We start from the raw sequence: 12,559 nt of genomic DNA on the forward strand, positions 1-12,559 counted from the left end.
CACCGCTGGCTGCCCGCTGCCCCGCCCGGCCCGAGGCAGCCCCGCTGAGCTCCCATCAGAGCTGTCACGGTGATCCTGCACCCACGGCCCCCGTGAATCCCGGCGGCTCGGCCGCTCTGCACGGCACCAACCCCGCCAGCATCGGCACGGAGCCCCCGGCCCTGCAGCCAAATCCAGCCGCAGCTGCTTTTCTCGCGTCTTGACCCTCTTCAAGGCCAGCGGTGCTTCCATGACACCGGCTTGGCAACTTTCCCCCTCAGGCCTTCCCGCCCTTTCCGACAGGAGCTTCTTCTCGGGGAAAGCGTTGCTGGGCCGGCGGGGCAGGATAACGCCGGGGCCCGGGTGCCCAGCGACAAGCCGGCCCAGGCTGCGGGCCGCGCTGCCGTCCGCAGAGGGGCTCCCGGGGAGGAAAAGCAGGCCCGGCTGGTTCCTCCCGGCCAACTTTTCTTCCCGGGGAGCCCCGCCAGCCCTCCCGCCCACGGCACGTGCTGACGGACGGGCGGGGGCGGCGGGCGCGCTCCCGCCTCCCCGCGGGCCCCCGCCGCGCGCGCGCCCGGCTGCAGTGATTGGAATCCGGCTCGTTCCCGCCCCGCCCCGCAGGACGCGCCGGGAGCGCCTGCCGGGACACGGAGCCTGCGCCGAGCCCGCGCCGCGCCGTCCCGCCCTCCCCCGCCCGACACGCACCCGCCTTCGCCCCCGTCTCAGCGGAGCCGTCGGGGCCCCGGGAACGGCCCGCGGAGCGCGGCGGGGAGCGGGCCCCCCCCCTTCGCCTGCCGTCGCCGCGCGGAGGATGAGGAGCCCCCACCGCCGGTGAGTGAGGGACGCGCGGCGGAGGCCTCGGCCGGGCGGGGAGAGCCGGGGCGCCCCGGGCAGCGCCGCTCCTGCACCGCTCCCTCTGCGGCCGGGGGGACGCGGGGCGCTCCCCTCCGCGGCGATGCCCCTTCCCCGCCGTCGGGCGGCCCGGCCTGGGCGGTGCCCGGCGGGGTCCGCGCCGGCCCCGGGCAGCGCCGTCGAAGGTGGGCTCCGGCGGCGGCCCTCCCGGCCCGGCCTGGCTGCTCGGGGCCCCGGGAGCGCCCCGGGCCGGCAGCCCTGCCCCGCCGCGGCGCTGGGGGCGCTGCCCGCCGCCGGGCCGGGCCGGGTGGGCGCCGCGGGGGCTGCGCGGGGCCCGCGGGTCCCTGCGTGGGCAGGGCCGGCCGTGCGCTCCCTCCCTCCCTCCTACCCTCCCTTCCCGGTGTTGTAATGCCGGGCCCGGTGCCGAGCGGCCCCAGCCCGAGCGAGCGGCCAGCGCCCGTCGTCGTGGGAAGGGTACGAGGAATAAGGTGCTTCGCCTTTCTTTTTGTGCGAGCCTTGAACAAAGCTGGACGCCGGCTTTCCAAATCGGTTTTTGCCGTTCAGCGACGTCAGACAAAAAAAGTCTGAAGAAATAATAACCCTGAATAATCGCCTGCACCTTAGTAGCGAAAGATTGTGCTGTTGAGGACCGATTGTGTACGCGGTTTTCATAACTGATTACAAAATCTATTGAACAGGGTTCAAAAGCACAAATGGCTTTTTACCACCTTTCAATCAACCACACTCCGATGTTGTTTTGGTAAAATTAAGAGTGAATTCAGCAGCAGGGAATGGTAGTAAGCTGTGGCATTTCCTTTCAGCAGTTGCCTGTTACTTTGTGTCAAGTTGTATGACGATTTTTCCCAGTGTAAATTGATTGCCCTCCGAATTTACATATTTTGTTCTCTGCTTAGAAGTAATTATCTTTGAGTTCTTTTATCAAGTTAGCATGCTCGGGATTGTTCAGGCCTGTTACCTGCAGGGGTATGAAGCTGCTTTTGCAGATAAGGAAGACTCTCCCAAATTGAAAGGTTTGTTTGATTTTTAGTAGAACCTAATCCTGGAATAAAAAACTTAACAAACATAAGAGCAATTCATAGTCAGATAATTTACCCAGTCTACAGCTAGAAATACTCCATGTTGTGGCATTTGTGGCAGCCTGGATAAAACTCTTGCTGACAATGTATTTGTCTTTTGGTCTCATTCTTTTGTTCTTCTGCAGATTTTTCTTGGGTTATTCACCACATTTTCTTTGGGGTGTGTGCGAGGGGCTGTGTATTTTATATGTATTTATGTAGACAGGTATAATCTGATAGGCTTTGAGATGTGGTTTGAAATGTAATGAAGGGTCTTCTCATGCACCTGCAAGATTCAGCTGCCAGTGCTTAGTATGTCCTGCTGGCTGATCTCTTCCAGCAACAGAGACTATATGTGGCTGGATCTGAATTATTTTCTTCCCTTAAATGTGAAGTAATTTAGTTTTGAAAGGGACCTCTGGATATTATCTGTTTGAGGTTTTGTTCAAGTTAGAGCAGAAAGCTCTTGGTAAACTGCAAGCCTGAAATAGCTTGTTACTTGGAATTCACTGATAAAAAGACATGTTTACTAAAACAATATGTAGCTAGAGCTTAGACTTTCTTAAAGCCAGTGTGTGGGACCCCAAATCCTAATGTTTTGGACACTGCTCTGCAAGATGCTCACAGTGAAAATTGTTATGCATATCAGAAATACTGAGTATGGTGTAGTGTATAAATGATACGTGAGCATTTTCTGGATACCAGGTCTGACATACAGAGCTGTAGTAACTTCTTTGGTCAATTGCTGGAAAACACAGATGAATCAAAGAGACCAATCAGTGTGTGGCAGAGAAACTTACAGATGTTTGTTTGTCCTTGCTTATTTCAAGCATCAGTTGGAGATTTGTCCTATCTGGATACCCGGGAAAGTATTTCTTGGTTCCTCAGTAAAAAGAGGGCATATTTCCATGCCTAGGAATTCTTCACTTATCTTACTGTCATCTGTAAATAAGTGACAGAAGGAACTCAGCAATTTAAAAGTATATCTCATCAGAGTCATGTGTGGGTACAGATGGAGCAATTGAAGCCTTGTTTCCTCTGCTAGTATTCCCAAAATGCAGGACTTGGAGGCAGGCACAGAGTGTGCCTGACAAGAAGTTTTTCCTTTCACTGCTGCTTTAGTGGTTCCACTTTTTCCTTTCTTGGACAAGACCTGCAGAACCCTCTGCAGCTGTCCCACCACAGCCGTGCTGATGGTGCCCAGTTGCAGTGGTTTCTTTTGTGCCCTCCAGGATGGTCAGTGCTTTAAGGGGAAACCTGATTTCTTTCTGCCCTGTTTTCTTGTATTCTGTTGAAGGTTGCTGTGAAAGCTGTTGAGGGTTCACTGCTCTCTGGCAGCAAGTAGTTGCTCTTTAAAATGTTTAAAACTGACGACGAATGTAAAACTTGACCTGCTACATTGTGTCCCTTGAGAATAACAAGGAGACCACACTAGGTGATCCTTGGAACTGGGTAAAACTTTGAAACAGTCACCTCATTTTTCTGATGTACAGAGAACATAATTTTAGCAATCTCGGTGCTCTTATTGAGAAGATCTATGGAATAGCTATTCTGTGAGGGATTTAGTCCAGAAACATCTGTGTAGTACATTGTATTTGGAGTATGTAAATCCCAAGAGCTTTAGCTTGATGAAACACACAGCTAGCCCACCACTGACCAGGCAATCAGGGGACAAGCTTCCAACTTGCCAGGATGGACTTTGGTGAGAACTGGCTTCCCAGGACTTTGCTGGTGTATTTACAGAGCATATTAGGTGTATTTCATATCCATTTCCCTCCAAAGTAAAACAAAGCAATTAGGCCACTAGTCTGCAATATATATTTTGAAATTCACTCTAGCAGGTTGGACACTGAAGCATTTTAGGATGACATATGTTTGATATATTGAGAAGACCAAGAACTTCATTCATCTTGTGGTAGTGCAAAACCCTTGCATGGGTTTCTGGTTATGACCCCATTGTTTCAGCTGTACACAAACAGTGTGAGAAATATAGTCACTCTGTTACAGATTTGTAATCCAGAGTGTTTTTTTCCTTGCCATTTTTCTAAAGGGTGCCTTGTAGTTGCCATCCCATTTCATTTGAATTCTGGGTGCTACGGTTAGGTTTAGTACTGTTTAATGACAGTCTGGTTAGCAAAATTCAAAACAAGAGTTAGGGTAGGAAAATAAACTCTGGTTCATGATTGTGATAATATTCATAGGCTGTATAAGCAGGAGGAAAGGAAAAGCCACAGCAAAGCTTTACTGAAGGTCAGGTGTGGCACCAGTGTGACACCTGTAGTTACAGTGAAGGTGATTGCCCTGGTGGAGCTGTCCCTGCCATCACCGAGCTGTCACCGGTGCCTCTTCATGGGGGAGGGGGAAGTGCTCTGAGTATTGTGAAGGTGTGAACTTTGAATGTTTTACAATATTTTGATTAGACAAAAATCTGTGTAGGAACAATGCACAGAATGTGTACCTGCAGCATGCAGCTAAATGCTCTTATGCTCATTTTTTCCTCAAAAAAACATTCCCCAAAATACAGAGGAAAAGGTAGTGCATTTAAATGTAATTCAAGTGTCATGAGTTGCTTTGCATTAAAAGGGGAAAATATTAGTGTTATTAACTCAGCTCTGCAGTATTGCAGCTTAATTTGCTTCATATATTATAACAGCAGCAATGCTTGTTACAAAAATTTGATATCACATAAATTTTTGCAGTGTGCTTTCAGTCAACTTTATTAGATTAAAATGTGGAAGCAACTAGCAATTCTTTGTGTCTATATTCCCTGAATTCACCATCTTAAGGAGAAAACTGTCAGTACTGCCATGCTTTGGTTGATAAATACAAGCAGATGTAGCAGGGATAAGTTAGAGAAATCTCAAAGTCTCACAAGATACATACCAGGAGATAGATCTGGTTTGTGGAAGCGATTTCCTTTTCACTGCTGCAGCCGTTGAAATGATTTAAATTTGCTTTTCTTTTCTTGTTGTTAAAAAAAAATCCCACCTAGAACCATTTGTAGGCCTTTGTACTTCCTCTGTGAGAGCCTGATCCTAAATTTGACTGGAAATTGGTAGACAGAGCTCAAATAACTTTGGAGGACTGAAGTCATCAGAGATTTCACTTATGCGGAGAATCAATACTCTGCTCATGAGATTTGTGCAAATGAGCACACTGTGTGCTCAGAGTCAGAACATCAGGGATATGAAAGTGGTGAATAAGCTCAGATAACATTTTCTAAATTAATCATTCTTTTTCCTATCCTGTGTTCAGTTGGAAATTCACAGTGCAGCGGTCAGGCAGAGGAACTGTTCCATGTGTTTTTGCAGGAGTATAGAGGGCTTGAAAAGGAAGCTTAAACAGAAGGGTCAGGGGGAATAATGGAATATATGAAATACTGAGGAGATGAAAAATGTATCATCTATTTGTCCCTTTGTATTTGGGAATGAAAGAACTTGGGCAGTAGCACGAGAAAAAGAGGGATTTATCAGAAGAACCTCACTGTCTGGAAATGTGAGTGAGGAGACCACAAAGCTGGGTAAAATATGCTCTTCCTGGCTGCATGTCCCTTGTGGAAGAGAAAATTATCTTTAACAGAATACCTTGGAGAAGATTTTAGAAACCCTCCTGTTTCCCTCTCAGTGTTGTGCAAGCAGCAGGCCTTGCAGTTGTCAGCTTTGGACAACTGAGAGTTAATTACAGCACAGGACTGGGACAGGGCACAGGGATGAGCTGCCAGCTAATGAGGTGCAGCCATTCTTCTCACTCCCTGTTTTGGGCACTGAATCTATCTTCTGTTCAGGTTATTGAAGGGATTTTAGCAGTAATAAAAAATTCAGTAGTGGTACCAAGTATTAAGCAGAAATGTCCCTGATGATAGAAGATATGGGAAGTTTCACTTTAAAGATTTCTTTTTAAAACTTGGTTTGAATGTCTTCTCTCAAAGTAAACAACAAATCCCACCAAATAAAAATGTGGGGTTTTGTTTTAAAGATGTAATTTTATAATTTTATCTTCCATATTTACTACTTTATAACAATTTTCCTTTTCTTTTTTTGTGAAAATATTCTATAGCAAGTTTCCCATAGAATATTCTGATGTGTATGCCATTTGTTAGGATTGAAGATTGTGCCCTTTCCCACCCAAGCAAATTATTATTCTGAGCCTAAAATTAAATGGAAAATTGGATAAGTTTTATGGCCAATCTGTCACATTTGAATCAGTTTTTCTACCAGGGATAATTCATCTTTAAAACTTGCAGTGTGGACTGAAGTTTAAGACAGACAATATTCTATGCCCTAGTCCTCTACTTGACTTAGATGAGCAGAAATTTTTCAAAAAAATGTTGTCTTGGTATATATTTCTAAAATATTTGACTACTCTTGCATAATAATATAAAATAATTACATAATTATATATAATAAAATAATATTATAATAATAAATTCTTTACTGAATTGATTTAACAACTACTGACTGGTTTGCACTAATCTTTATATGTTTTGTAAAGCTTTTTTAGTACATGGTGAATTAACTTTTTTTACACTTACAACTATAATTAATCTTATAGTAATCTTATAATAATTATAACTCTAAAAAGAATCAAAACCCAGAGAGTTGTTATACTCAGAAGTTTATGGCAGAGGCCTCTGGCAAAGTCTAGAAACATTCCCATATAGCTGATATTCTTCAGTTTCCTGCTCTTAAAATTTCATGGAAGGAATGCAGTTAGAGGCTCGCCAATTTGGGTTAGACCAGGAACTGCAAAATCAATCCTGATCCAGACAGGACAGTTTTTATTCAAACCCAAGCCTCTGTTGAACTGTCTGGTTTTGTTCTGTCCCTGGCCCTGTTTCACTCCCCCACCTCTCTTTAAATTCACAAGTTTTTAAATGTAGAGATGTTTCTAATTTAGAAAATTATTTTGGTGTAATGAACTAAAACAGAGAAGAGTGGACTAAGCTGAAGGAGGTCAAAAACCAGATGGAAATAGAAAATCTGAAAACATGGAGTAAAGAAAAAAAATCCCCCTTGAAATAATGGAATCTAAATGCTGAAATTGTACATCTGCTCAGCAGCTGTGCATTCCTTACCCAGAGGTTCCGTTGCTGAAATGGCATTACTCAAGTTTTTCTCAAAGCTTCAAATGCTGTTGTATAATATTTACATCTCTCTAATACTGTCAGTAATAGTCTTAGGAGCCTGGAGAATAGAGGTGGAGGAAAGAGCTGATGTAAGAATTTCCTTCTTTGTCCTAAAGCATCTGCAGTGTGTGTAGTTCTTTGCTGCAATGAAATTCTGTGATTTTGCTTGCTTGTTCTTTATAAATATCTTTTAATTTCTGCTGACTTAACTTCAGAGGAGAAGTTGGTTACAGGAAAAGTAACCAACTAAAAAACTATATGAAAGGAGGGTGCACTAGTGAGAAAAGAACGTTACAAATGCTTCAAGTGTTTTGCTTCCATCAATGGCCAGCAGTATTGCTCCAGAGCAGCACATAAGACAGTCGAGCAGACAGCTGTGGGATTAAACCACTCTGTGGAAGCTTCTTCCTACATCCCAACAGCCAGGAGCTAGCTGAGCCTGCAAGGCACATTCAATCCATTTCAGTATAGATCCATAGCACATGAAACATTTGTAGTTAGAAAAGGTCTCTCTAAGCTATTAAGCAGGTTATAAAAACATGTAATTTTACATTTTCTTTTGTGTTGTTTTTTGTCTTTGTACTTTTTGACAATGTTGGTATTCATCAGAGTTACCTGTTAGTACTAAAATTTATATGTGGTAGAGTTGGTCTTTGAGAAAGCATTGGTTTGAATGCTGATGTGAAGGGTGATTTAGTTAATAAAAGACCCTAAGAAGGTTTCTTTGCTTTGTACAGATGGACTCTTGCTTCAAAGAATTTTTACCAAAATTTAAAAGTTTCAGGTTATGTAAGAAAATGTCAGAATTTTCAGCAATTTCAAATCTTGATTTCAAACTGTTTCTGCTTTTGGAAGAAGCAATTGTTTACTGGAAGATATTTTTTACTGTGTGTACTTAGACCAACTGAAGGTAAAATAAATCCCCTTTGGGTTACTTTGATTGAGAAGAGAAGCTGTGAGTGTGCTGTGAATGCAAATTCCAGAGTCTCCTGAGCATTTGAAAGAGCAGGTGTGGGACTTTGGGTTCAGGTAACAGACAGTGTAGGCAGAGGAGCAGGGGCATGGTGAGAAAGGCTTGCTGGGTTTGAGCCCTGGAGAGGAGCCCAGAGCTCTCTTCTAACCTGGGATAGGAATGACAGAACTCTCAATCTCCTTGCTCTGTATATAACTGCAAAGCAGCTCTTCCCATATCTATCCATCCATGCATTATTACTTCACTGTCAATGTTGATTTTTCTCTCTAGCATCTTTGTCACAGTGTGAACTGAGGTTTCAGGCTATTAAAAGTGTAGCCAGTATGAAGTTTCTAAAACTTATCCGAAGTTGATTATTTTATTTGGATTTCACTATTTTCCATATGTTGTGGAAAAGACTGGGCACAAACAGGAGACATTGGAGGTCTGTGTGCTGTGGCATTGCATCTTGTTTTGATCAGAGATGGGGTGGGACAGCTGACATGGCTGGAGTGCTTCAAGGGCTCCTTACAGGCTCTCCAGGAAGGACAGGCTGAGGTGGTGAGGGATGCACAGTTCTGGGGATTTTTGTTGTGAGACTGCCATGGAGATTGCTCAAGTTCTTCCTTTTGGGTGAATGAGGAGTCAGTTGAGAGATGTGGGTCAGGCCTAACAAGGGCAGCATGGGTGATGTTGGTAGGTGCTTGCAGGAGGCTGTCTCAGTGAGTGAGTGGGGAGCAGTGGATATTGTTCATCTTGAATTCCTTAGGGTAGTGGCAGTGTCACTTGTAACATCCTCATCAACAAAGTGATAGAAGTACAGACTGGACAAATGGACAGTGAGATAAACTGAAAATTGGATGAGCTACCAGGTTCAAGGAGTTGTGATCAGCTGCACAAAGTCCAGCTGGGGACCAATCATAGTGTGACCTGGGGTTGAGCTGGATTTCTGGTACAGTGCAACCAAGTGAACATTCATGGATGATGGGACAGAGCACACCCTCAGAAGTTTGTAGGCAATACAGAACTGGGAGGAGTATTTGGTGGGCCAGGTGGTTGTGCAGCCCCTTGCAGGGACCTGGATGGACTGGAGAAGTGAGCAGAGCGGAACCTCATGGAGCTCTACTAAGGGAAGTGCAAAGCCCTGTACCAGGGAAGGTGCCTCCTGGGCTGTCCAAGGGTGAGTGTTGTGGGCAGGCTCAGGGAGGTGGTGATACCCTTCAGCTCAGCACTGGTGAGACACATCTGGAAGGCCCTGGCCAGTTCTGGGCTCCCAGGAAGAGCTGGGCAGGTGCCCCTGCGGCAGAGAGGTGGTAACAGCCTCACTGGAAGCAAGCGATGAGGGCTGTTTTATTCTGTGTGCTTGGAAATAGTATGGAGGGGGGAGTGGGTGGTGTGGTGAAATTTGCAGCTGATACAGGTGCTGTAAACTGGCCTGAGCAGTATTGAGTGCCTGGATGATAAAATACTGGATGAGGTACAGTAAGTGCAATGTAATTTAATTCAGACAGAGGCAAAACTAGTAACAGGCTCTAAATCAGGTATTAACACTTGGTGAGATCTTTGTTTTGAAGCTCCTACTTTAGATTGAACCTATCTGCATATGGTGTTGAATTTTTTTTCCTCTCTTCTCTTTTTTTGTTTCCACCATCACTTTTGTACTTGTGGCCAAGTAAAAGGTTGAATTTGTTTGATAATTTAACTGAAAACTAACCGCATAAAACCCCCTAGGTTTTCAGTATTTCCAGCTCATTGTGGTACCTTATGTGGAGTAAGAGGAGAGGAGGGCCAGCACTTCCCTTCTTACAATCAGTACAGGCTTTAATGAATTTAGGCCAATTTTGAAGTAGCATTCTATACAGTTAAGTATTTAAAAATGTGATTATACAGCTGTACAAGTTCATTATATATGGACATACAAGTTATGTTCTTTTGGTAATACAATTTCAACAGTCCCATTAAAACGAGAAGGTAATATTTTTTGTTCTGTTTGATTTTTCCTTCTTCCAGCAGTACTGGAAGGATGGAGTACTAAATAGACTTGGGCCTCTTCAGTTAAGGAAAGAGAAGCAGTGGAGAGAGAGATGGTGATGGTAATCTATCAGACCTTAAATGAAATTAAGAAACTGATGAATAGTGTTTCACCACTACTTTTTTTTCCTCCATGGTGTAAGGGAATGGCAGGTTTACGAGGATGGTAAAATGGGGTGTTTCTTTCCTTCCTCACAGCAAATATTTCAGTTGAAAAGACGCTGCCAGAATGCGTGGCTGGGGATGAAAGTGCTGTGCAGATTGGCCATCACATGGATTTGTTGACGGATGTGTGCACCGATGGCAATAGCACAGTCACTTGTGCCTGGTTGTAGGTCAGGAGCTCCCCAGGTTTCTGGATGAAGCCAGGGAGGACTCTGTTCTCCCTTAGCTCCCAGCTGGTCTGCTAGCAGGCGGTGTCACAGGCAGAGTGCTGGGCTAGACATCTGTCACAGAGCAGGCGGTGGATTCAGAGGCCTTTTATCACGCCCACACGCAGGCAGGCACGTCAGCTCCTCTGCTGTTGCACTTAGTAGTGTCTGTAACGCCTACAGCTTTTTGAAATGTTGCACTGGCACCCATCTGCCTTCGTTGACACATTTGTTAGGTTTGCTTTAACGAAACTGCCATCAAACATGAAGTAACATGTTTTTTTGTATCTGCCTTATCTTAAACATTTTCTGTTCAGGTAGTTTATTTTGCTCAGTGTGGAAAGATTGATCATATAATTTCCTATGGACTGGAGCAGTATAGCCAGGTAGACTTCCATTGATGTCTGCTGGATGAATAATTAACTGCCAGATGGAGAGGGCAGTTCTGTGCTGCAGATAAGCAGCCTAAGCAGCCGGGTACACTCGAAGGGCCAGTTCTACTCCTTGTTCACACCACCCTGGTGCGTCCTTCCCTCTTCCTTTGCAGCAGCACTGGCTGGCACTGCTCTGATGCTGTAGGAATCTAAACTGGCTGAGAGCCCATCACCCTTTTTTGCCTTCTTTTTACATTTTTTTTTTTTTCAGTAGGCTTCACTTCTTGCCAGTCTAGCTGTGGTTGTGGGGGCAGACCAAGTGTTACTGTTAGCATAGAGAACAAGAGTGCCCCTTCCAGGCCCAGTTTAGTTGTAGTGTAACGTGCTTGTGGGTAAGTCTGCTGTTTGGGAATGTTACCCAGTTTGGAGTGCCTTTTTTAATTTTTTAATTAGCTCGAATGTTGGTGATCCTTTGTAACTTCTTAGTGTATATTGACTATATCCTCATTCCACAAAGCAAGAATGAGTTGGTCAGAATCTTTACTTTCCCATCCTTACGTTCCACTTTGCTCTTTTGCAGTTGACTCCTTTGTTTTGTAGTTCTGTTAAATTTCTGCCTCTGATGTAGTCTGTAAAGTTTTGGAGTTTGGCAAACTGCTAATACCTAAAGCTTCAAAGACAAGCTTCATGTATCAGCAGGTTTGGAGATTAGATTTCTAGTCAGATTATGGAGTGGATGTCACACTGTTTCTGTTTCAAAGGTCTTGAGCTGTGCTAATGTCCCCAGAGGTGGAGGATGTTACGATCAGAAGTGTTCAGTAAACTTGTTCTGCCTGGTAAGAGGGAGGTCAATATGCACATTACTGTCCAGCCAGCAAGATGTTGTTTGGCACCAGAGGATGCGGGAGGGAAGGCAAAGACAACTGTGGTTAGCGGAATATGTGTGTGAGTGGAGAAATGGATCTATTGCTAAGGGACAGGGAGAGTGAAATCATACAAGATATATAGTGAGCTGGAGCAATTACACTGGGAAAAGATATAAACCAAAATAGAACAAATCTGTAGAAAACCAGGCTTTCCTATGTCTGTTGCTCATAATGCAATTTGTTTGATGTGTGATGTCTTCTTTTTTTTTTTTTCCCTGAATGAAGAGAAAAATTTGAGATGAAAGAATCACCTGAGTTTTAAGAACTAGAAATACCATAGATGTGTGTTTGGCATCACTGCCAGGGCAGAGTAGATCAATTGAGCCAAGTTTTTTCTTCTATTCTCCTCATTAACCCAGGCTTTATTAGAAGAGAGACAAAGCACAATAAAATCTTTATATAGCAGGATCAGATATAACAACAGGTGTGCTATTCCCAAATCCAAGGATTTTTACAGAGTTGGTCAAAAGGAGCATGAAGTGACATAGCATCTAGAAAGTGAAATGTGGGTGCTCTTTTCTGTATTACACTAAGCTGGCTCATGGCTATGACTGGGAAAATATATTTGAGAACTAAATACAGCCTCTAAAAATGTATTTTTTCAAAGAACTGCTGTAGTTGAAGCAGAAGATTACCTTTTTGACAATGAACATAATGGAATTAAATGCCACTGTAGCAGTGCAGTTGGTATGAGAGAATAATCTAAAAATACAGTGTTGAAATGTCTGACAAGCTCATAGGAGTACTGATGCAGCCACATGTTTATATATTAGTATGTCTGTAGTCCACACTCCTCCACCTACAGAACCCATTGCATTGTAATAAAAAACAGATTCTGCTTAAACTGCTTGTTGCAAATTCACTTGTTTTTTG

The 12,559-nt window shown here is 44.4% G+C and overlaps 1 protein-coding gene across 3 annotated transcripts in view; it reads left to right on the top strand.

The window, feature by feature from the left end:
- Positions 1–591: 591 nt before the first annotated feature.
- The window catches only part of BMPR1A (bone morphogenetic protein receptor type 1A), a 74,232-nt gene continuing 62,264 nt past the window's right edge, over positions 592–12,559 (top strand). For all 3 annotated transcript variants that reach the window (XM_030951541.1, XM_030951540.1, XM_030951539.1), the window contains exon 1: positions 592–810. The gene's annotated coding sequence lies outside the window, so the exon portion shown is untranslated. The remainder of the gene's footprint in view (positions 811–12,559) is intronic.

The sequence above is a fragment of the Camarhynchus parvulus genome, chromosome 6 (genome assembly GCF_901933205.1).
Source record: "Camarhynchus parvulus chromosome 6, STF_HiC, whole genome shotgun sequence".
Lineage (NCBI taxonomy): Eukaryota > Metazoa > Chordata > Aves > Passeriformes > Thraupidae > Camarhynchus > Camarhynchus parvulus.